The following is a 24,488-nucleotide window of genomic DNA, read 5'->3' as shown; positions in this document are numbered from 1 at the left end:
ATCCTTTCCTATTGTGTATATTCATGCATTGCTGGTATCATCCTTGTAAATTTTCTCTGCACCCTCTCCCATGCCTGTTTATCCTCTTTATTATAAAATATATATACAATGGGCGTTGGTTATGATGGCCTGTAACAGTGTAAGCAGTTGTTGGCTATGGCTTATTCAGTAGCATTCTCACCTCCTGTGTGTTAGATTTGAAGTTCAGATTAGATTAGAGATACAGCACTGAAACAGGCCCTTCGGCCCACCGAGTCTGTGCCGAACATCAACCACCCATTTATACTAATCCTACACTAATCCCATATTCCTACCAAACATCCCCACCTGTCCCTATATTTCCCTACCACCTACCTATACTAGTGACAATTTATAATGGCCAATTTACCTATCAACCTGCAAGTCTTTTGGCTTGTGGGAGGAAACCGGAGCACCCGGAGAAAACCCACGCAGACACAGGGAGAACTTGCAAACTCCACACAGGCAGTACCCGGAATCGAACCCGGGTCCCTGGAGCTGTGAGGCTGCAGTGCTAACCACTGCGCCACTGTGCCGCCCTTCAAGTCCCACTCCAAGCGACTAGAGCCCATAATCCAGGTTGACATTCCCAGTACAGCACTTGAGCGATTTAGTGCTGCAGTTTTTCTAATGAGGTGTTAAATCGAGGCACTCGCAGGTGGATGTAAAAGATCCCATGGCGCTATTTTAAAGAAGAGCAGGGGAGTTATTCCCAGTGTCCAACATTTATCCCTCAACCAACATCAGTCAATAAAACATTATCGTGTTGCTGTTTGTAGGAGCTTGCTGTGTGCAAATTGGCTGCCGCATTTCCTACATTATAACAGTGACTACACTTCAAAAGTACTTCATTGGTTGTAAAGCACTTTGGGATGTTCTGAGGCTATGAAAGGCGCTAGTGAAATGCAAGTCTTACTTTCTTTTAAAGCACAGAGAAAGATATGGAAGATTTGGGAATTAGTATTTCAATGTAATTTATTATGAATCTCCCATGGCCATTAAGAGGGAGTTCCTGCTGTCCTCCACTGCCTGCACCCAATCAGAAATGTGCATCATTACAGATCTCACTGGAGTGTGCAGGAACAGGCACTGACTGAATGTTCCAGTGAAGGAAACCAGCCAGTGGTGACTTTACAGTATTTTAATGTGTAAAATGAGCCACTTTGTGCCTGTAAGAATACATGGACTGTCCCTTATTGTCGTACCGCTGTATGGCTTTCAGTTGTTTGTTGTTGGGAGGTTAAAAAAGTGGAACTAGCCCAGGTTGCCAACTCTGGTCAGACATATTCCTGGAGATTTCATCACATGACCTGCTGCCAGTGTGGGCATGCTCCCAGCAGGGACCCTGAAGTGTGGGCACGCTCCCGGGGGATCCCATTTTCCTATCATGGAAAATGCTGCTTAAAACATGGGAACAAATTAACTAAGTTGGCAGGGCTCAGGTACTAGCTCGGCCAAGTACTAGTTCGGCCATCTCTAGAAAGATATTAAACACATTCCCACTGCAGCTATCCTTGCTAATGTTGGAGAAAATTTTCCTGATGTCCAGAGCTTTGGGTCCAAGCATTAATCATATCTTTCCTGTGCCAATTTGCACCATTAGGAAATTGTGTCCTCAATTGAGAGGAGGCCATGATTCGGAGACTGGGGGATCACCAGCTCCAGAAAGGGGGTTTTCCAAACACGACACATTAAAAAGGAAAGACTGGTTTAAAAAAGAAAATGGCAAAAGTGATAGCATCAATGAGCCATTGTGAACATGGGGCTTATTCCAGGAACTCATGACTATGATTGTTGGGCTGTGAGCTCAAGCACACTAGGGTATAATGATCACTGTGCCCTTCCTGATCCTGTGTCAAGGTGACAGTCTGCCCTTTCTCTGCTGTCCCTATGCTTAATGTTTGGAAGCAGAGCTTGTGAGGTTGGATAACTACATTCACTGTGTGTTGTGTTGGAAAGAAGCCATTAATGCAATGAGTTTGAATTTGTGGAGATATGTATTTCAGCTTTCACAAAATTTGTTCAACTTTTCTCAAACTTGTATTTTGAGTGTTTTTTTTTCTGGACAGAGATTTTGCTAGATTTGATACGTCATGCTCATACTTCATTGAATAAACACCATGATACAATACACTGAACATAATGGGCAATATTAACATAATGGATTATATCACCAGTTCAAATGGTTCCAACTGGGATATTCAACAGTCCTAGTTGCTGGGAACAGTCCAACTGGTATGAACTGGTAAAGATCACAGTCTCTATTGGTACACGCCAGCAGTTCAACCGTTAAAAATCATATGTTCAACTGGTTACCAGCAGACAGTCAAACTGGTGAAGTGGATTTCATTTCCCAGTTGACAACTGGTGTGATTGTGTGTGTGTGTGTGTGTGTGTGTGTGTTCTGTTGTGGTGTGTGTTTTATTGTGTTGTGCATGCATGTGTCTGTTCCATTGTGTGATTGTGTTCTTTTGTGTGTATGTGTGTTCTATTGTGGTGTGTGTATTTGTGTTTTGTCGTTGTACATTTATGTGTGTGTGTGTGTATCTGTGTTTTAGTGTGTGTGTTTTATTGTGTAGGGGTGTGTGTGTGTGTATGCATGGAAAGGCCCAACATTTTGACATTCATATTTTTTTTAAAATCAGCATAATTGCCCTCCGAGATCTACTGGAACTCTCAGGGTCTCCCAGATGGAGAATTACTGTGATAGGACACTCAGAATATCCACCTGCCCCAATCCTGAGACCACACAGTGGGGGGATGGGGGAGTTTATTGTGCAGGATGTTTCTGTAAACAGTCTCTGACAAGCAGGCCCGCTGTGAACGGCTGCTGCACCAGCTTTATTTTTACAAACTTGCCGAAGATCAGTCGGTTTTCTTGGGAGCTTTGTGGTCCCAGCAGCCTTCAATTTGAAGCTTGGCTATGCCTTTAATCCGCTCGTCAGCAGCGAGTGTGTTCTGTAGCGAGTGCGCCTCAGTTCTGTGGTTGAATCCTGGAGTGATTGGCTTTTGTCTGCATATTTTCCAAGGCTGCTAAATTAATTGTGCATTTAATCATAAGGCTGGCAGACTTGAATATAATTGAAATCAGGAGAGGAGGAGGGGGGAGGGGGGGGGAGAAGCTGTGCTTCGAGATCCCCTGTGGACTATCTGTAATCTACACTACCAGGCGAGGTTGCCTCCTGTAAGGACGGTGAGAGAGCTCAGTGCAGGCGTTACACAGAGGAGATGGATCCCTCTATCGTGTGGGACCTGGAGATGCTGTGACTGAAATCTGAAGCAAAGCAGGATCATCCGGCAATACAGTGGAGCTGTTCACAGGATGCTCAGTGTTAGCAAATGTGGAGAGGGTCTGTGAGCAACGCAAGTGCTGCTATTTCTGTTCCTCTTGGTCTAAGAAGCTGCTGTCGGACAGGTATTGCACTGGACCTTCATTCCATTCTGTGTTAGAAAATAGGAATCATTCTACTTAATTCAGATATCTTTCTGTATATTTTTTTTGTCAACCCTTTCCCAACCCTTATGTGTTCAGTTGGTGTAAATTACACCTTTACCCAAATATTCAGAGAAGTGTTTGGTTAAATGATTGGGGTGGGTGATCTGTAATAGTGTTAAACACAGGGAGACATTGGGACTGAATATCAGCTCACTGTTCAGATGTGCGAGTAGAATAAGCTCTCTGGTTGTTTTTCTATCTTGTTCCTCTGTGATATTCCAATTTTTAAAAAATGCACGTTCTGAAATTTGTGTTTTGGAATCATATGGTTGGGGTACTGTGCTACTTTGTGTGGCAGTAAGCAACACTGGTCATCAAACATGGAAGGGACTTTATCATGTGAGATACTCTTGTTGGCAGTGGGGTTAGGAATAGAGTTAATGGCTGGGATTTCACAGGACTCGGCGGGAGAGAAGGCGGGACTGGAAGCGGGTGGCGAAAGCCCTCCTGCTCCTGTTCCCATTCCCATCGGAATCTTGTGCTGGACAATTAATGGCTGGCAGGCGAGGTGGCTGGCCACTCAGTGCCTTGAGGCGGCGGCTGCGTCCTCAGCTAATGCAGAGGGAAGTGCTGGCAGCATGTTTAAAGGGCTGCCAGCACCCGAGCCCAGTATCAAATTGTGGACAGCAGGAAGCCTGCAATCAGTGACCAGCGGCCATCCTCTACAGCCAGCAACAAGACCCCTTCAGCCTCCAGCCAAGGACCACCCCATCAGCCTGCACAATGCCCAAGCCACCTGGGCCCTGCCACTATTATGGGGGCACCTTCTGTGGGTGCTGAAACACTACCCAGCCCACGCCCCTCTCCAGTGAGCCCCCATGACAGGAGGAATAACTCCTCAAGTGGGACTCGACTCTAAATGGTTGCTCTACACCTTCCCTGCAATGAAAGTGAAACGCCTCATTGCACGGCTGCCGAGTGCAGCAACACCAACAGCTCCCACTCCGTGGCCGCCCTTTAAATTATTACCGAGGCTCTGACCCCTTTAACGCCCCTGCGCTACACGAAAAATTGGGAGGGGCCCATAAAATCAGTTTCAATTGCCTCCTGTAATCATCTAAATTACCTTTTTGAATTTCTCATTTTCGAAATGTGTGTTGAGTCCCCATGCGACTTGCCATCTGCTGCTCGGGCGTGATGACGTCGGGGCCTGACCTGACACCAACTCACGCAATCTTACGCGCCCCCCACCCACCCTCCCCTGCCTCCATCGCCGTCCACTTTTTCCCCCCTAAAATCCTGACCTATATCTCTGGGCATGAGCGCTGATTTAGCAGCTGTTGTGCGTTAGGGGTGTGCAGGCATCTCCAGAGATGTAAGTTTGGCTCATGCTTGCCTTGGTGCAAGAAGGTGGTGGGTGTCGGCCTCATCTGAGACTGGCGTACATAATCTTGGCTGACACTGCAAGTGCAGTACTGAGGAGGTGCTGCAATGTCGGAGGTGTCGTCCTTCAGATGCAATATTGAAACAAGATCCCCATCTGCTTGTCCTATTGTTTGAAGTGAACAATAAACTTTCTACAATGCAATATACAGTACTGAAGGAGTACTGCATTTTTTGAGGTGTTATGCTTTAGATGGGAACTTAAACCAAGACCTTCTGCCTCTGCTGGTGGTTTAGAGAAGAGCAAGAAATTCTCCTAAGTTTGAGTGGCCTGCCCTCCATTGCTTACCATTCTTCAGGTATGAGTCCATACCAAAATAGGAGAGGGCAATGGGGTGATCATCACAGCTTGAATTGTTATCCAAAGTCATTCTGTCCATTCGGAATCACTGAACAAAAATCAAGTGTGGAATTGCCAACTGAGGCCCACTGTATAGTCACCACTACCGCCTCCTCTACACCATTGGCCGTCTTTGTGTGGCAGTTCAAGCATTTCAGCCAATCACAATGGGAGCACTTGTGGTCCAAGGAAAGATTGCAATTCACTAAAAGCTGGTAATGTGAATGCAATGACTCCGACACCAAAAAAATGTTAAGTCTGCAACAAATAATGCTTGAGAAATAGCTGAGGTATAAACTGTTTTCCTATTAATTGCCTCCCCAAAGAAACAGCTCATCAGTTGCCTGATTGGAAAACAACAGAAAGCAATTCTCAACACTCTGAGAAAGAACATGTACGACTCTAGTCCATCTTCACTGTAGGACTCAGTATGTCTTTTCTATTGGTGTGTAATCATTAAGCTTCCTCGTTGACTACCAAGTGAAAAGCACAAAGGAAACAGAATATCTAGGATTGTATTTAGGGTTACCAACTCTGGTTGGATGTACTCCTGGAGGATTCATCACATGACCACCACCCCACCCAGTAAAACAGCCTTTTTTCCCCCATCTTCAATATTTTAAAAATGTAATAAATGAGAAAGTGCTCAAAGAAAATAATGATTTGTGTTAACACCTTATGAGTGTTCTCCTGGGTTGTTGAAGTGCCCAGGAGATTGATCTTCAATTCATGACGACTCCAGGACATTCCTGGAAAATTGACAATGCTAGTTGTATTTGGTTGGCAGTTTGCAGCACAGTTGACTTTGTTGAAACCTGCTTTCTCTTTTGACATTGCTGCTTCTCTACTTTGCAACAAGAGGCACCGCATAACTCAGTGACACCCAAGACATGGACCATAGGCCAAGTATGGCCCACCAGCTTCTTCAATCCAGCCACGCCAAGCTCTTGATGGTTCTCTCCCTTTCTTTGCACTCCTACTCAAATCTAACTTCATTATCTTCGAACTACTTAAAATGCCTGTGCCTAGAGGACTGGAAAAGGCTTCTCTCTGATTGTTCAGCCTCTCAGGTCTGTGTGATGCTTTGTGACCCTAGCCCAACCTCTCCCACTGCCAATATTCAGAGTTTGAACCAGGGATTATATCCCCACATACAGTGGCCTCTTCCTGAAGAAGGATTGAGACCTGTTGGGGGGGGGGGGGGGGGAAGATAGAAGAGAAAGGAGAGGCTAAGGAGAGAAAGAGTGGAGCAGAGGAGAAAAAATCACGAGAGAGAGAAAAGGAAAGAGGAGGAACAAAAGTGAGAGAAAGAGACAACAAAAGAAGAGTGAGAGAGGATGAGAGGGGAAGGGGATAGCGAAAAGAGAGCATCTGAAGAAGGTGTAGAAAAATTGACAAATTAAGAGGAGGAGACCAAATGAACCAGTTTTGTGGGAGGTTGGAAATCAAGAAGGAGGATGATTGGAAGAAATGAGGGGAAGGATAAGGGTCTTGCCTCTTTTTGGTTTATGAGTGGTCTCAGTCCTGATGTATGGAGCTAGCCTTTCTGGAGGCAGAGTTCACATTATTGTATAATTATACACAGACCATTGACTAGTTTTGGCATGTGTACGTGACCCTGGTTGGGTGCCCTGCTATCACTCATAGACAGAAGTCCCAGCTTTGGGACACATTGAGCAGCGTTCTGCTGCCTCAAAATTAGAGCAAGAGGATTGTTCCGATTATGCTTGTAATTCAGGCTGTGTGGACAGTTAATTCATTATATTGTCTTGGATAATGAGCATTTAATCCTGGAACCTATGGCCTCTTGTTCTGTCTGTAGTGATTGATCCTCTGTTATCACTGCCAGCTTTTCAATACCTCACCATTAATAGCATATACTGAGCTATATTTGGGTTTGAATCTTGAAACAGAAGCAAGCTTAACAAGTATGTTATGTGCGGTTGTCAGACGGCCACGTGCAGAAACCAAACCACATATAGAGAGTGAGGGGGGGGGGCACTGGGGCAATTGCAGGATTTGCCACGGGTGAGGGACATGAACTATGCCAAAAAATTGGAAGCAGCCTACCTTTGCCCCCATCCTCATGGTCAGATTGTAGGATATATACATTATACTGAAATAGGTATTGGTATGTAAACTGTACTGTATGCTGAATTTGGTTTTTTTTTTGGAGTTCATCTTGCCTAGGTTTTACACAGGAATTTCAGGTGAATAGTAAATTGGTCAGAGTGTAAAGTGATGGAACCTGTTGGATTCCCTGAGCTCGCTGAAGGTTGCTGAGCTGAGGTCAGGCCCTTGTACATTAGGACGGAGAGTCGACACCCAGTCAGTTATATCCACTGGGGCCCAGCACCAGAGGAACATGGCTATCGCAACCAGAGCATATCCACAGAGACTTTAATAGATTTAATCATTTCATTTAATAATTGAATAGATTCAGCAGTCAGTTAGTAGATCCAATTATAGCTTTCAAAAGCTACGTGACCATAGACGAGGAGAACTTGGCAGAGCTAGAGGGAAAATGTGGGGGAATAGGACTAATTGGATACCTCTTTCAAAGAGCTGGCACAGACATGATGGTCCAAATGGCCTCAATGTGTGAAGAAGAAGAAAAGTAATGGTGCTATGGGGGGCTTCAGAGGGCTGGTAGGGGAGGGGCCGGTGTGGCGGAAAAGGAACAATAGCAGAATACTATAACTAAAGATGTCTTTTTTTACAAGTGTGGGTGGGGAATCTGCAACGGATTCTGAAATAATGAATTCAGGGGAGCTATTTATATAGTGCCTTTAACGTAGTAAATGGTCCAAGGTGCTTCATAGGAGCGTTATCAAACAAAAATTGACCCAAGCCAAAGAAGAAGATATTAGGAAGGATGGCCAAACACTTGGTCAAAGAGGTAGGTTTTAAGGAGCATCTTCAAGGAGGATAGAGAGGTGGAGAGGTTTAAGGAGGGAATTTCAGAGCTCGGGGCCGAGATGGCTGAAGGCATGGCTGCCAGTGATGGGGTGAAGGAAGTGGGGGTTGGACAAAAGGTCAGAATTGCACCATTTTTTTTAACTCAGTTTTTCCAGACACTGTTTGGGTTGCTGGTTAAGTTTGATGCATTGAGGATTATTTCATTACTGTATTTTGTTAGAAAAGCACAACAGTGATAGTACACTGGTGAAATTCTTAATTCCTTGGACAGATAATTGTTTAACTGCAGAGTATGAAAGCATACCAATACTGATCATGATGCATTCCCTCACAGACTTACATTGACCAATTCATAACATGTGCTCCCATTGACTAATAAGAGAATGTGAGAGGACATTAATATTGTTTATAGCATGCCCAAGTGTGCTGTCCCATTAATTAACAGTGAGGAACAGAGTTACCTTTCATTGCATATCCCAATACACAGTCTCATTAACCAAAATGTAATAGTACAAGGAGTCAGCTTTAATTTCTACAGTATGTCCCAGCAAGTAAGGAGGAAGGTGTGTGCCCACTTTGGATGGCATTGTCCTGTGTCTTTACGTCCTCATTCCATTAAGTGGAGAAGCACTGAGGTGACCTGCTTTCACATCCGAATCCCTTCGTTCACCTGTCAAGCCAAAGCTATGCCTGTCTGCTCTGGTGTTTCAGGTCGATGTTAAGAAACTCCGACATTGGTCAAGGAATGGCATGATGTTCCTTGGTCAACTCCTTGCCCATCCGCCCACTAAAATACAAATTAATCGGTCATGCTTATTGCATTGCTATTTTTGGGATTATCTTGTGCACAGCATGGCTCTCATTTGCTTACGTAACAGACTCACTGCATTTCAAAGTAATTCAGTGTCTATGAAGTGCTTTGAGTTGTCTGAGAAATGTGACTAGGCATCTATATATATATATATATAGGCAAGAGTTTCAATTTTATGATTCCCAGAAGTAATGAAAATGCTCCTGAGTGTTAACCAACCACTAACCATCACAGGCTATGTAGTCTAAATCTTGCTGCGCCATCAGTCTTCTCCAGCCTCCAAATGCTTTTACTCATTGTTACATTTTTTTTTCTCGCCTGTTCAACTTTTTTACCCCCTCTGGTCCCGTCTGCCCCCTCAAGTGGACGTAAAAGATCCATCCCATGGCCACTATCTCAAAGAAGAGCAAGGAGTTCTCCCCAGTGTCTTGGCCAATAGTCACCCCTCAACCAAAAACATTTAAAAACAAAACACAGATGATCAGGTCATTGTATTGTTTGTGAGAGCTTGCTGTGTGCAAATTGGCTGCCACATTTCCTACATTACAACAGTGATTACACTTCAGAAATGTAATTTATTGGCTGAAAAGCAATTTGGAATGTCCTGAGGTGGTGAAAGGGACTATATAAATGCATGTTCCTTTCTTCTGGACTTTGGTTGCTCGCTTTTAGTATTTCTCCATTAGCGCGAGCTGTATTTAAGGGTCACACAGGCCAATAGATGCTTGCGTGTTCCAAAGATTAAAGGTGAAAGTCATTGGAATGGAACTGTCAAACTAACTGTATGGATAATAGAGTGAATTACAGATTGCAAAAATCAACTGCTGGCTAGCAGTAATTCATATACACTGGCAGAAAGATTTAAAAGGGCTTCAACCTCGAGAGGATTTTTATTCAATGGGATTCCATTTATGATTGACAGATAGCTGCCTATTGCCAGTTTTCCATGTTATTTTCACATATTTAAGTGCTATCATTTTCTTGTCTGTCCTGTCAGGGTAGAGTATTCCCAGCGCTTTCGCTAATAGAGAATATAATCAAAATGTCCACAGAACTGCACTGTGACAGGTGGATTCTTTCAGACTGGTTTAAAAACCAGTTGTGAGTCAATTTCCGACTTCCTCGCTTTGCGTACTCGTAGAGCCTCCAGTACTACACAGTCTGCTTCAGCAGATAGGGCTGGGCTGATCATTGTCTGAATATCTAGGCTATCACTCATTGTTCAAGAGGCTGCCTTCACCGTTCAGGTGAAGCATTAAAATTGAGGCACTGCTGCAATGTCCCAACAACCACTTGCATTTATATAGCACCTTTGACACAGTAAAGCACTACACAGTTTTGTTATTGAAACAGTATTTGACACCGAGCCAGGGATAAGCAGAGTGAAGCCACACCTGGAATACAATGTGCAGTTTTGGTCTCCTTGTCTATGGAAGGATAGACTTGTCCTTGAGGGAGTACGACAAAAGGTTCACTTGACTGGTTTCTGGGATGAGGGGATTGTCCTAGAAGGAGAGATTGAGTAGACTAGACCTACATTCCCTAGAGTTTAGAAGAATGAGAGGTGATCTCATTTGAAACATATAAACGTCTTAAAGGATTTGACAGGGTAGATGCTGGCAGGATGTTTCCCCTGGCTGGAGAATCTAGAACAAAGGGGGTCACAGTCTCAGAAGAAGGGGTCGGCCATTTAGGACTAAGAAGAAATTTCCTCACTCAAGGGTTGTGAATCTTTGGAATTCTCTACCCCAGAGGGTTGTATCAACGCTTTACTTCACAAACTGGCAGGACATGAGCTTGTGCTCCTGATGCCCCATGTGGCAATTTCCTCATCTCAGTGGGTTAAGAAGGACCTCCTGTTGAAAGCGTGCCCATTCTCTGTGGCCTTGAGGAGATGGTTCCATTGTGACCCTTTGCAGCGACCAGACTCACAAGGGTGTCCTTGTGTGACCTGTAGTGTCCTGACAAGAGGCTGGCTCTTGTAGCTGAACATGAACAAAATAGTAAAGGCCGGAATGTAAATGTAACCACCTGCTGGTTGTTTAATATGTGGGTAAAATTGGGGGACTTTGATCCTGCACTTCCCCAGCATAAGGATATGTTCACTTTCCCTGGTGATGCTGGCAGTTTTGGGAGCAAAGTGGTGACCTATTTGTATATGATAGGGCATCGTATCGAACCAGAGCTCTGATCTGACTTAAGAGTGGAGAACCTGTATCATTTTATATTGGTATACATTCCACAGCACTGAAACAATATCAAACAAAGCCTATTACGTTTGTGCATGCAACTGATACCTATGTTTTGGGGCATTTTTCTGGCCATGCTAGTTTCCTCGGTATTGCATGCAGTCTAATGAGTGAAAAACTGCATTGTGGCTTTGGGAGAGATCTGAGCTCCCATGGGGGGGGGTGCTGGGAAAATTGTTGCTAGAGACACTGATGAAAACTGCCTCATGTTCATGGTTAACTCCAGAGACAGCAGTACACTGCGTTTACTTCATACCTCTACTGTCAAAGCCAAAGAAGAGGGAAGGTCTTGTCTGTGACACTAGGTGCAACAATATATTAAACTCCTTTTTGGAAATGGGTCTCCAACTTCTCTACAGCCAATGCACAGAGGAAGTCTTTGCATAATGCTTATATTCATCGAGTGTAGGCTGGACATCCAAGGAGCCTTGCTCATCATCTGAATCAATGTTTTGGATGAAGACATCAAGGAGCCAGTTGCAGATGTCACACAGATTTGTGTGGGTGTTAGGAATTGGGGTTTGGATGGGTGGGGTCAGAATTCCCCAGAATTTTACCCTTAATTGGCTTAAGTTTGTTCTCCTTTTTTCCCTGCCTTTCCTAAGGGAATGTTGGACTATGTGTGGGAGGATCAGTTGATAAGTGCATGGAGGCTACATCAGATCTAATTGGGACTGACAGGACTTTCCCTAACTTTTTTCATATCTCTCTGGGAGATTGGAGTCATATCTTGGCTGCTGCAATGTCAGTGTGAGACAGAGAGAGGGAAACTCTTCAGAACATGGGTTGTCAGTCCTCCAGGATTTTTTCTGGAATCTTGAGGAATTAAAGATTAATCTCCTCCTGGACACTGCTGTGAGCAACACCCAGGAGAAAAATCTAAGAGGCACTTGGAAAAATGTTTTTTTTTTAAATCTTTGAACACTTTTGTTTATTAGTTGCAAAAATATTGGAGATGGGAGTTTCACTGGTAGTCAAGCAACCTCCAGGAATATGTCTGACCAGAGTTGGCAACTGAGTATTTTTTTTTGAAGCATTATCTTCTCCAAATGGTCATGTTATTTATTTCATATTTACCACAACAACAGCGCCTGTACTTCAAGAGCAATTGATTTGCTGTGAGGTTCTTTGGGACATCCCAACGACATGAAAGATGCTGTCATAATGCAAGTTCCTTCCTACTTGTTACTCACTTTCTTTGATTCTATTGAAAAGGGGACTGGTCCTTATCGTCTCTCCAAATTTTACCTTAGCAGTCCTTTTTTCTAAGTAGCTATTCCCGACATATCCTCCTTGACAACTGTGATTGGTAGGTGTCAAGTGATCCAACATCCCCTGATGCAACCAGTCAGTTCTGGTGAGGGAAGAGCTCAGAGGTCCCTTCAGTGATGGAGGCATTTTGCTTTCTTGCCACTGTTATACTCAGATGTGTTGCATCATGAAATGGACGCTTTGTCGAGGGAGAACCTGATCAGATTCAGATGTCCTTTCCCATTAACTCAAGAGCTGGTGACAAAGGCAGCAGGGGGTCCATCTGATCCAAGATGTTGTGGCGTCTGACTGGTGTTTGATCATTGGCCAGAGGCCAGAAGTTCACATTTGGTGCCTTGCTAGGGATGAAATGTAAAAAACATGGTGTCTCCAGGCGTTTAAAGAGACCAATATGTTGATCTGAAACACTGACATGTGTTTTTCAGATTATGTTTAAAGGAAGCTGGGTTTCATTTATATCATCTCTCTCTTGTGCTCTCTCTCTGTTTGTCTCATTCACTCTCTTTATAAGATGCTGTTTATTTGCAGTTCTGATATCAGAATGCTGATGCTAGACATTCTCCGAACTGTTGTTCTCCAATGAATACTGTGAATGAAGCAGAGCTGGCAAATCCAGTGGCATTTCACAAGACCGACAGTGAACAGCTTCTCAAGGGCAATTAGGGATGGGCAATAAATGCTGTCCCAGCCTGTGACGCCCACATTCCCATGAACGAATAATTAAAAAAGAACGGGCCCCTACTGCCACCAGAACGAGGGAAGTTGACACTTTTATATGTCCCAGTGCGGTCCTCAGCAGAGAACAGGGAGCATGACATCAGCTGCACTGCTGGAAACCTCAAAGCCAATATAAATGAACTGGAGTAGTGCAGGCCACAGTGAATCCTGTGTCAAACCATCTGTTGTAATGAGACAGTGCCAGTCCAGAGTGAAAGAAAAAGTGCATTGGTCATGATAGTGATACCAGCAGGACATCTCAATCGAATTTCTGCCCCAGTGATTCCCTGTCGGCCAGTTCTGAATCTTGTTCTGAATGAACACTGGCTTCAAGGATCTCTTGTAGTTTGATTGGGGAATTTGATTGGGTCAGCACTGGAGGTTGGAATTTGCACATCCAGTAGTAGATTTCTTGGAAGAGACATTTACTGTGGGGAGATCACATTTGCACTCATCTGCTGTTAATTAAGATATATGCCACAGTGATAAATCTCTCTCTTTCTTTCTTTCTTTCTTTCTCTCTCTCTCTCTCTCTCTCAACAGCAATTGAACCTTGAAATTTGGGTATAATTTTTAATTTGCAACAACTCCTCTTTGAAGGTTATTTCTTCAGAACATCTGGCAGTTTCCCTGAATTTAATACTGTACCATCTGGTTATTATTGTCACACAACCTCTGTTTTTACAATGTCTACAGAATGTGTCTCGTACAGCGGTTGTTAGCACTTCCTTGGAGGTTTTTTGATATGGTTCTTTGTGTTTATTTGCAATATCTCCAAGGCTTTCTCATTCAGTATATATTAACTTTATGACAGCAGATTACGCCTGATTTAGTTACTCTCGAACTGTTGCGAATGTGATAATTGCTATGCATTGAAAAAGCCACAAACACCAATCTCTTATCCTGAGAAATATCTAATTTGAATTTCACACTCGCAGTTCTCTGCATATTCACAGTTACAGCCTCGTCCCAAACAAAGGCTGATATTTGTCACACAGCATTCCCTTCTATTTTCCCAGTAGTCCCTTCTCGATTTACCCCTAGCTATTTCCGTTTACTCTGTCCCTCCTGCTTCTGCAATCTGATTTTTTTACTATTTCCCCTCACTATTTTTCATTTCTATATCTACTCTCTCCTTCCACATACAATTTCTCTCATATGTCCCCTATATTTCTCATCACTATTTTCCCTCTCCCCCTGTAGTTCCCCTCCCCCATTTCCCCCCTCTCCATTCCCCCTCTCGTTCCCCCTCCCTGCTTCTCCCCCTGACCATTACCCCCTCTCTCTGTTTCCCCTCTCTCCATTTCCCCCTCTCCCCATTAGGCTCCTCTCTCCATTCCCCTTCTCTCCGTTCTCTTATCCCCATTTTCACCCGTCCCCATTTTCCCCCTCTTCCCATTTCACCCTCTCCCCATTCCCCCTTCTTCCTGATTTCCCCCCCTCCCTGTTCCTCATCCCTCTCCCCATATTTCCCCTTCTTGCTCTTTGCCCTTTTGATTTTGCCCCACTATCCCTCTCTATTTTCATTCATTAGTTTCCACTCTGTGAGTGCCCCCTGCCTATGGAGAAGTTCCCTAGTTCTGGCCAACTGAACAATTCGCTCAGGCTCTAATGCTGTTTATGTTAGCCCCTCCATTGCCAGGTAGCGGAGGGAATTGCTGAGAAGTCTGGCGGAGTGTGGCCTGGCTAACTGTGCTGACTGAAGCCTGTTATTCACTTTGCCCACATATAAAATATAAAGAAGACTTATTCTTTGAGGATTAGGCATAAGACATTTTTCGGAGACTGTGTCTTACTCATTGATCATACACACACACACACATGCACAGACACACAGACAGACAGACACACACGAAATATGCCCATCCATGATCCCCTGACCAACATGGCCTAAAGGGGAGGTTCCTCACTGGTGAGACAATTTAGAGATTGGCCCCTTTTATATTTTATCTTGATTTGAACTGTAACCTCCAGACATGAAAAGCACACCCATGTACAGCTTTCATTACACCCTGATCTTACCTGGGAATGTTTCATGGTTCAGGGAGGGCCACCCAAGGATGGTGCATGTTTAAGGGAACAATCCACCCATTCCCACCCCCAACCATGGCCCAGAACAGGTCAAGGATGGTGCCAAGTGACTGGAAACTAGACTGGTTGCATGGCCCCGGAAACTCAAGAATGATGCATAGCTCAGCGATGGGGAGTAACCTGACTGTTATAACAATATACACAAAATATTTCATTATTGGATATCAGCTTTAAATATGCATCTGTCCTGAAAAGAAGAAAAGTGGATTCTGTACTGGGAAGGTTTTCTGAAGCATTTTACCCAATTCTTCTCTTGAAGCTCATTTCAGAAACTGGCAATAGTTCCAGAAATGCAGGCGGCACCATGTCAGACAGAACACATTGCTGATTACTGTGCTCAGAAAGCTGTATCTTATAATTGATGCCATCCATAGTCACTGTGGTTAAAAACAGACCACTGCTGATGTACATACCAATTAATGGGTTTGCTCTGTCCATAATGTTGAAGAGAACGTTTGCACAGATACTGGTTCCTCCTCCATGTTTTTGTTTTGCTTGTTTAATGGGAATGGTTTGATAATAAAAGCGAATACACTTCTTTTGCACTTCTCAGAGTTGCAAAATTCCTCCCATTTGATGAATCGCTTGGAAGTGCAGTGACTATTATTCTGTGGGGGTGGGTGGCAGCCATTTCGTGCACAGCAAGATCCCAAGATATTGCGATAAATGGCCAGTTTGGGAGGGTGCTGGTGGAGAGGAAACGTTGGCGTGGATGCCTGCTCTTCGAATGGTGCCGTGGGACCTTTTACATTCACCCTATTGAAAAATGTCATTTGCAGTGGTTTCAGCTTGCAGTGCTGCCTAACCAAGCAGTCAGCCTTAGAGTGTAAGGAGACACGTAGTCCCCAGATGGGATTGCCCTGGAGTTTCCAGGAACTAACAACTAATCTTCAGGACACTCCCGCAAGCAATCATCAGGCAATAATTAAAAAAAACAATTTAATTTTCCTTGTACAATTCATTTTATTAGTTATAAAAATATCAGACATGGGGGGGAGAAAATGTCTGATGACAGAGAGTGCAGTATCATCCAATCGGGTAATGAAGAATCTGTTCATTTTCTGATTGGCTGTGGGAAGGAGGGGTACCATGACGATGGACAAGTCAGATGACCAATGGCGGGAGTGTGGGGGTGGGGCAATTGGAGGCAGCAGGTCATGTAATAATCTGTTTCGCCAACCCACAGAGGAGCTTAACCACCATCTTAATGGTCAACTTTGACCAAATCCAACAAGTTCCTCTTTTAAAATAGAGGATCAATCGCTAGTTTAAGCACCTCCTGAATTCTAGTGAGCTAATATATCACTGTGGGTTGCCTGGGGAGGTGTGGATATTACAATGCAGCAGCTTTGCATGAGATGTTGAATTTCAGTGGCCAATGCAGCTCGCTGGGAGCCCTCACTGATTTATGATTATGTTTAACGAAGTAAATGCATTGAAATATTGATGGGCCTGGAGACAAATGACCTACTTCCCTCACCCACTTGCAAATGAACAAGAGCTGTGAGAGGAGTCTGAGCCTCTGGTACATTCCCACCCCCAGAGCGCGCACACAAACTCTTCCTGTTTAACAGCAAACCCCCCCAAACCCCCCCCCCCCCCACAAAACCCAACTATATTACTGTCTGTGAATCCAATGTGTCAAGAAAGCAGCTTGAGCTGTGTAAAAATGACAACATTCAGAAGTGTATCTGTGGAATGTGACACTTTACTTGAAGGCTAAGATTTTAATCCACTTAATACTTCAATGTTAGGTGTTTTAAGTAAAGATTGAATTTCTATGGTGATTTAAATTACATTTTTCCTTTCTAAAAATGAAATATGATTTTGTCCAAATGCTGTTAGGAACAATGAGCTTTATAAAACGAGACTTTAGATGTTCCAGTGAGCATTAAGAATGACCTCTGTCGAGTAAGTACATTTTTCATCCTATGCCCCATCAGAGATAATGCTTTTGAAGCTGCGTGGGTATATATAAGGGCAGATGACCAGTTTTACGGTGTAGACTTTCACTTATGCATCTTCATTTCTGAAGATTTGTGTGTCGCATTTAGTGTCCATTGTTGGTTGCCCTGAACAACGGAATGGTTGCTAGGCTACAAAGGAATGTTGAGAAAGGTTAGATGGAAACTGAAGGAAACTTGCGTTTCCATAGCAGCTGTCACAACCTCAGGACATCCCAAAGTGTTTTACAGCCAGTGAAGTACTTTTGAAGTATGGTAGCTGTTGTAATGTAGGAAATGTAATCCACTTAATACCGATTTAGATAACTAGATATAGATAGATAGATAAGTGGGTAGACATGAAGCTATGCAGCAGTGAGCTGTGGAATCTTACTAACTAATTGTTTAGGGTCTCCAGTGAAGGTTTTTGGTGCATTTCTGGAAAAGGTGTTAGGGGTATCGATTGCAATCTTCAATCATTGCCTAGCCACAGGGCATTTAGTCTTAGGCCTGTGTATTTGTACAAATGTGCATCTATTGAAGACTTCTGTTTGAAAGTAAAGAATAAATGACTTGCATTTATGTTGTGTTTCAAACCACTTGACATACAAGAAAGTGTAGTGACTGTTGTTATATAGGCAAGTGTGTGAATCATTTTCCACACAGCAAGATTTAACAAATATCATTGAGAAGCATGGCCATCTGTTTCTTTGTGGTGTTAATTGAGGGGGAAACATTAGCCAGGACACTAGGATTCCATGCTCTTTGCATTGTGCTAAAAGATCTATAACATCCCCATGGCTTAGAGGGGACCTTGTTTAACATCTTATCTGAAGGATGACGCCTCCAACAGTCCTGCACTCCTTCAGTACTGCACTGAATTACTAGCCTAGATTACATAGAAATACAGAGAATATACAATACAGAGAACATACAACACAGAAACAGGGCATTCAGCCCAACTAATATGTGTTGTTGTTTCCATGAGTCTCCTCCCATTCCACCTACCTCATCTCAGTCTTTCAGCATATATTTCTATTCCCTTTTTTCTCTCATGTGCTTATCTAGTTTCCTTTTGAAAGCATCGATACTATTCACCTCAACCACTTCCTGTTGTAGTGAGTTCCACATTCTGATCATTCTCTGAGTAAAGAAGTTTCTCCTTATTTCCCTGTTGGATTTATTTGTAATTATTTATGGCCCTTAGGTTTGAATTCTCCCACAGGTAGAAGCGGCCTTATCACACACATGCATGTGTGTGTTTGTGTGGAATGCACCCATGTATGTAAATTACCATCTGAACCTCAAGTTGAACATGTTCAAATCCTGAAGGGGTCTCAAACACATAACTTTCTGACTCTGAGATGAATATGATTATAATTGAGTCACCAACCCAACCTCTTAAAGAAGTTGAAATAAACCTTTTACATACTTCTGAAGAAAACTTCCTTGTGCCAGCACAAAGGGAAAATTTCCTCCTCTTGCTATTTGTAGTGAACTGTACAATTGACCAAGTGACTCTCCTTAAACTGCCTAGTAAACCATCATTAACTTCTGCACAAGACCAAGGGAGAACATAAGTCATTTATGCAGTCACAGTTGTAGTTCTCTCTGACCAGCCATTGGATTCAATCACCCTGTTCCTCTCTTGGGAAGATCAATCAAGAATTTGATACTGCCATCTGGAATTTAAAAAATTACTAAGAGCAACAGAGAGGGTAGATTGCGAGAAACAACTTCCGCTGGTTGGGGAGTCTAGAACTAGGAGACATAATGTAAAAATTAGAGCCAGACCTTTCAGCAGTGAAACCAGGAAACACTTCACGCAAAGTGTGGTAGAAATTTGGAACTCTCTTCTGCAAACAGCAATTGATGCCAAATCAATTATTAATTTTAAATCTGAGATTGATAGACTTTTGATATCCAAAATTATTAGTGCATATGGGGAAAAGGAGGGTCTATGGAGTTCGGTCACAGACCAGCCAGGATTTCATTGAATGGTGGAAAAGGCTAAATTACTGACTCCTGTCCCTTTGTTCCTGTGGTTGCAGGGAAACTCTGCAGCTACATGATAATGATGGGATTTGGAAACTGTTACCATGCACTCACCGGGACTGGCAAATTGTTTTTTTAAATTCTGTGCTATGTGTACAGCCAGATTTCTTTCAAGGGACAATTGCATCTGAACTCAAAGTGGTGAGAACTGGACAAAATCCAGGCACTTGTGAAAAAACCCAGTTTGAGTCCCTTTGAATTAGGAATTCAGTTCAGTGCTCTCTCTAAGTTCATTGAAAATTAATGAGGAAAATTGCATAAGTATTTTTGTAAACTAACTTGTTTTTTGGTGTGTGTGTGAGAAAGGGATTGGAGTTTGTTAAAAGTACAGACTGTGCCACTAACAAGCTGAGGAGCTAGACTCAGAATACTGTATTGCAGTAAAATATCATTAATTAGTGATAGAGTGATATAGCACAGAAGGAGGCCATTTGGCCCATCGTTTCTATGCTGGCTCTTTGAAAGAGCTATCCAATTAATCCCGTTCCCCTGCCCTTAACGTGACAAGTAGACAACTCATTGGCTAGTCACCTGTCTCTTGTACAAATCCCTTTCTCACTGGACTGAATTCACGCTGGTGCGTTAGTGCAACCCGGCTGTTTTCTTTTGATGCTGCCGGGCAGGGTTTGGATTCTGTTGAAGCCTTAACGACCAACTGAGTGGAATAACGCTGCAATTTATTCCATCTGTTCCTTTTGTCCGAAAGCAAAGCCCATCAATTGAGCCACTGACCTTGTAAGCATTTACTGTGTGGATGGCACAGCTAGTCTCTGACCATCTGTTAAACTTAATGTGACCTGGGGAGGAGGGGCCTGCAGTCTTGGCACGGCGCACTGGATTGGCTGTAATGAGGCGAAAAGTTTGATGGACAGAGATAAGATGGTCCTGCTATTTTGAGGAGCGGATGTAGGTCAATGAAGATGCTGCGAACTAGAAAATAAGACTTGAAGGAAATGTCGCAGTTTCTGGAAGTTAACAGCCTGCTTTTATTTTCGATCTGAAGACAGTAATCAGAAATCGGCATGGTTTCGCCGAAACAGATGCTGCGTTATCATCTGTATTGATAACCGTGCTTGCAGGTGCTTATAAACAGGACTGCAACTAGTTCTCTGATCATCAGGATGCCTGGAGGTGAGGTAAGGTTGGAGTGTGGTGCCTTAATCACTTCTGCTTCTGTGAGCAAAGGGAAGTACTCATTAGTCTCTGGGTTAAATGACTGCAAATGATAATTTGGACATTTCACAGCATGTATTGTCTAAGCCTTGAGCTCTTGCCATATAATCTGCAACTGGACCAGACTGGCTTTCATTCAAAAGCCGAGCAAATCTGAGAGCAGTTTCTCATTAGGCAGAAATAATAGGGATTAAAAGACAAGAAATGTGGAGCTGATGCCGGTGCGATTCTGTTGAGTGCATACAGTATAGTTTGTGCACAGAATGTTCAGCTGAATAATGGGGAAAATATTGCAACTGAGAGTTCAGTTTGCACTCGAACAATGTTTTATCATTCCTCTCAGATAGATCCCAAAGCATTACAACAGTGACGACACCTCAAAAACATTTCATTGGCTGTAAAGTGCTTTGAGACATCCGATGGTCAGGGAAGTCGCTATATAAATGCAAGTCTTTCTTTCTGGTGGGGGAATCCGAAACAAGGAAACATAATCTTGAAATTAGAGTGAAATCAAGCAGCACTTTTTCACACTAAGGATAGCATAAATCTGGAATTCCTGTCTCCCCAAAAAGCTGTTGAAGCTGGGGATCAATTAAAACTTTCAAGACTGAGATTGATGGATTATTGTTGGCTGAGGATATTAAGGGATTTGGAGCAAAGGTAGGTAATAGGGGTTGAGATATAGATCAGCCATGATATCATTGAATAATGAAGGGGCCCAGAGCCACGTGCAGCTCTTAAACATCCTATTTGCAGCTCCCAACCTTTTCCAGCTGGATCACATTAATATGAAAAAAGCCTAAAAAAATTAAATCAAGAAAAGTAAGAGCCGTGTTTTCATTGTGGGGATAAAAAGCTAATCACTTCAAAAGGACATAGACAAGTTGTTGGATGGGTGGACTAGTAGCAGATGAAGTTCAATGCAGAGAAATGTGAAGTGATTCATTTTGGTAGGAAGAACATGGAGAGACAATATAAAATAAAGGGTACAATTCTAAAGGGGGTGCAGGAGCAGAGGGACCTGGGTGAATATGTACATAAGTCATTGAAGGTGGCAGGACAGGTTGAGAGAGCGGTCAATAAAGCATACAGTATCCTAGGCTTTATAAATAGGGGCATAGAGTACAAGAGCAAGGAAGTTATGTTGACCTTGTATAAGACACTACTTTGGCCTCAGCTGGAGTATTGCATCCAGTTTAGGAAAGATGTGAAGGCATTAGAGTGAGTGCAGAAAAGATTCACGAGAATGGTTTCAGGGATGAGGAACTTCAGTTATGAAGATAAATTGGACACGTTGGGACTGTTTTCCTTAGAGAAGAGAAGGTTGAGAGGAGATTTGATAGAGGTGTTCAAAATCATGAGGGGTCTGGATAGAGTAGATAGGGAGAAGCTCTTCCCACTCGTGAAAGGATCAAGAATGAGAAGGCACAGATTTAAAGTAATTGGTAAGAGAAGCAAAAGTGACATGCAGAGAAGCTTTTTCATGCAGCGAGTGGTTAAGGTCTGGAATGCGCTGCCTGAGAGTGTGGTGGAGGCAGGTTCAACTGAGGCATTCAAAAGGGAATTAGACTGTTATCTAAAAAGGAATAATGTGCAGGGTTATGGGGAGAAGGTGAGGGATACCGCATTAGGTGAATTACTCATTTGGAGAGCTGGTGCAGACATGATGGGAAGAATGGCCATCTTCTATGTTGTAATAATTGTGTTTCTGTGAATCATTATGCTACAATGATTATTTTAATGAAAAACCGTACCATTCTCTAAATAAACCTGTTCGAGTGGTTTATGGTTATAGATGATGCCTTTGGTTTGAGGAACAGCTTTTATGGTTTCCACCATAATTGTTTCTAATATAGCAGATATAATAAATTATTCTGAATATGCTATTAGTAGCTTTTTTTTAATCGCAAGAATCAATAGTCTTAATTGTCTTAATTCTATGCATTGTTGGTTAAAGTTTGTTTTAAAATTACTTTATTGACAAAATTATAGTTAAAAAACCATTAAAAATGCAATAATTCACAGTTAGGTTTATGCTAATTTTGATTTTATTAATTGATGCATAAATTCAGTACATGTATTTTATTTATATATGCAAATTATGCATGCTACCAGAGACGCTTGGCAATTTGCCAAGCATTTCATTTGGAAGTGCTGAATTTTCATTTTGCGGCAAATTTTTTAAAAATGGCTCTTTAGGTACAAACGGTTGCCACCCGCCAGAGTAGTGGAACAGGCTGGAGAGAATGAATGGCCTCTACCTGTTTCTTTGTTCTGCATCCCGTAAGTTGTAACTTCTTTTCTGACTCTCTTTCTTTCTTTCTTCCATTCATTTATCCTTTCTTTCTTTCTCACGTGTTCCCAATCCTTTGTCTGCCGATTTCCTCCCCCTCCAACAACTTTCTTCTCTGTATGGGCTGTGGTTTGCATCCTGCCACATTATCCGCAAGCCTTTGAGTTAAAGCTTGAATTATTAACAACAATAGACAGTGTTAACCAGTAAACCCTGTCTAACCACTGCAGGATTATAGTGAACCCAGTCCTCCCTGCCTCCAACCCCAGACCCAGTCACAGAGACTTTCAGGTGAAAGCCAGTCATTGGGATTTGGATTCAGATTCAAGGAGAGCTGCCTATAAGCAGTACAGAGTCCAGACTGGGGTGGATACTCGTACAGAAGTAAGATGCAGACAAAACAATGGAGTCTTCAAGTCAATAGATTTTGGTTTGGTAAGGACATCAAGAGATATGGAGCATAGGTGGGTAAATGGAATTGAGGTACAGATCAGCCATGATTTAATTGAATGACGTAACAAGCTTATGGGCTGAGTGGCCTCCCCCTGTTGCTATGTTCCAGTAAGCTAGAAACTTATCCAGTTTGTGAGAGGAGACCGGTAATGATGCAGACAGAAACAGAGAAATAACTTGCATTTATATAGCATCAACTGTAACAAGGGTCACAGACCTGAAACGTTAACTCTGTTTCTCTCCACACAGATGCTGCCAGACCTGCTGAGTATTTACGGCATTTTCTGATCACTTTTCAAAGTTCCAGCATCCACAGTATTTTGCTCTTATTATAGCATTTATATGACTCCTTTCATATACTCAGGACATCCCAAAAGCCAATGGATTACTTTTGGAGTGTAGTCACAGTTGTTATGTAGGTGCAGCAAGGCCCTGCAAACAATAGTGAAGTGAATGATTGGTTTATCTGATTTGATTTCATTTGATGGAGCACCACAACATCATAAGGCAAACTCCCTACTCTTCCTATTCAGAAAAAATGCATGTGATCCTTTATAACCCTATGAAGAGGCAGACTTGATTTAAAGATCATCCGAAAGACAGCACTCCCTCAGTATTGCACTTCAGTGCCAGCCTAGATTATGAAAGAAGAAAGATCTTGCATTTATATAGCACCTTTCGCAATCTTGGGATGTCCCAAAGCGCTTTACAGCCAATGAAGTGCTTTTGAAGTGTAGTCACTGTTGTAATGTAGGAAATGTGAGAGCCAATTTGCACACAGCAAGATCCCACAAACAAAAATGAGATAATGACCAGAGAATCTGTACTGGTGATGTCTGTTGAGGGATAAATAGTGGCCAGGACACCTGGGAGAACTCCCCTGCTCCTCTTTGAAATAATGTCATGGGATCTTTTACATCAACCTGAGAGGGCAGACAGGACCAGAAGAGATATGGATTCACAGAGGGGAGAGAATCAACTGTAACAATGAGTAAAAGCAGTGGGAGGCTAGAGCAGACTGATGGTGGAGCAAGAGTTAGACTATGCAGGCTGTGATGGTAAGTGGTTGCTTAACACTCAGAAGCTGACATTTTCATTGCCTCCTTGAATCATGGTATGCGGTCAACAAATTGTAGCAATTCACCTGGTCGGTCACGGGATGGCGCACCGTGTCAGGTGACCTGCCTGGTATCTCACCTTTCGTTAGGTAGAAATTGGGAGTTGAGCCGAGTCCCATAACTTGCCCCAATGATGATGCTTCCATACTCTAGCTTA

General features: G+C 43.0%; 1 protein-coding gene across 5 annotated transcripts in view; it reads left to right on the top strand.

Annotated features, from left to right (window-relative positions):
* LOC137355433 (PH and SEC7 domain-containing protein 1-like) overlaps positions 1-24,488 on the top strand; it is a 144,569-nt gene that overhangs the window by 10,349 nt on the left and 109,732 nt on the right. The window contains exon 1 of one of the 5 annotated variants that reach the window (XM_068020488.1): positions 20,395-20,430. The exons of the other annotated variants lie outside the window; for them this stretch is intronic. The gene's annotated coding sequence lies outside the window, so the exon portion shown is untranslated. Of the gene's footprint in view, positions 1-20,394; positions 20,431-24,488 lie in introns of those variants that run through there. 5 annotated transcript variants of the gene reach the window in all.

This window comes from Heterodontus francisci, chromosome 42, assembly GCF_036365525.1.
Source record: "Heterodontus francisci isolate sHetFra1 chromosome 42, sHetFra1.hap1, whole genome shotgun sequence".
Lineage (NCBI taxonomy): Eukaryota > Metazoa > Chordata > Chondrichthyes > Heterodontiformes > Heterodontidae > Heterodontus > Heterodontus francisci.
The sequence above is the reverse complement of the archived record's forward strand: the minus strand, read 5'-3'. Positions and strand labels throughout refer to the sequence as shown.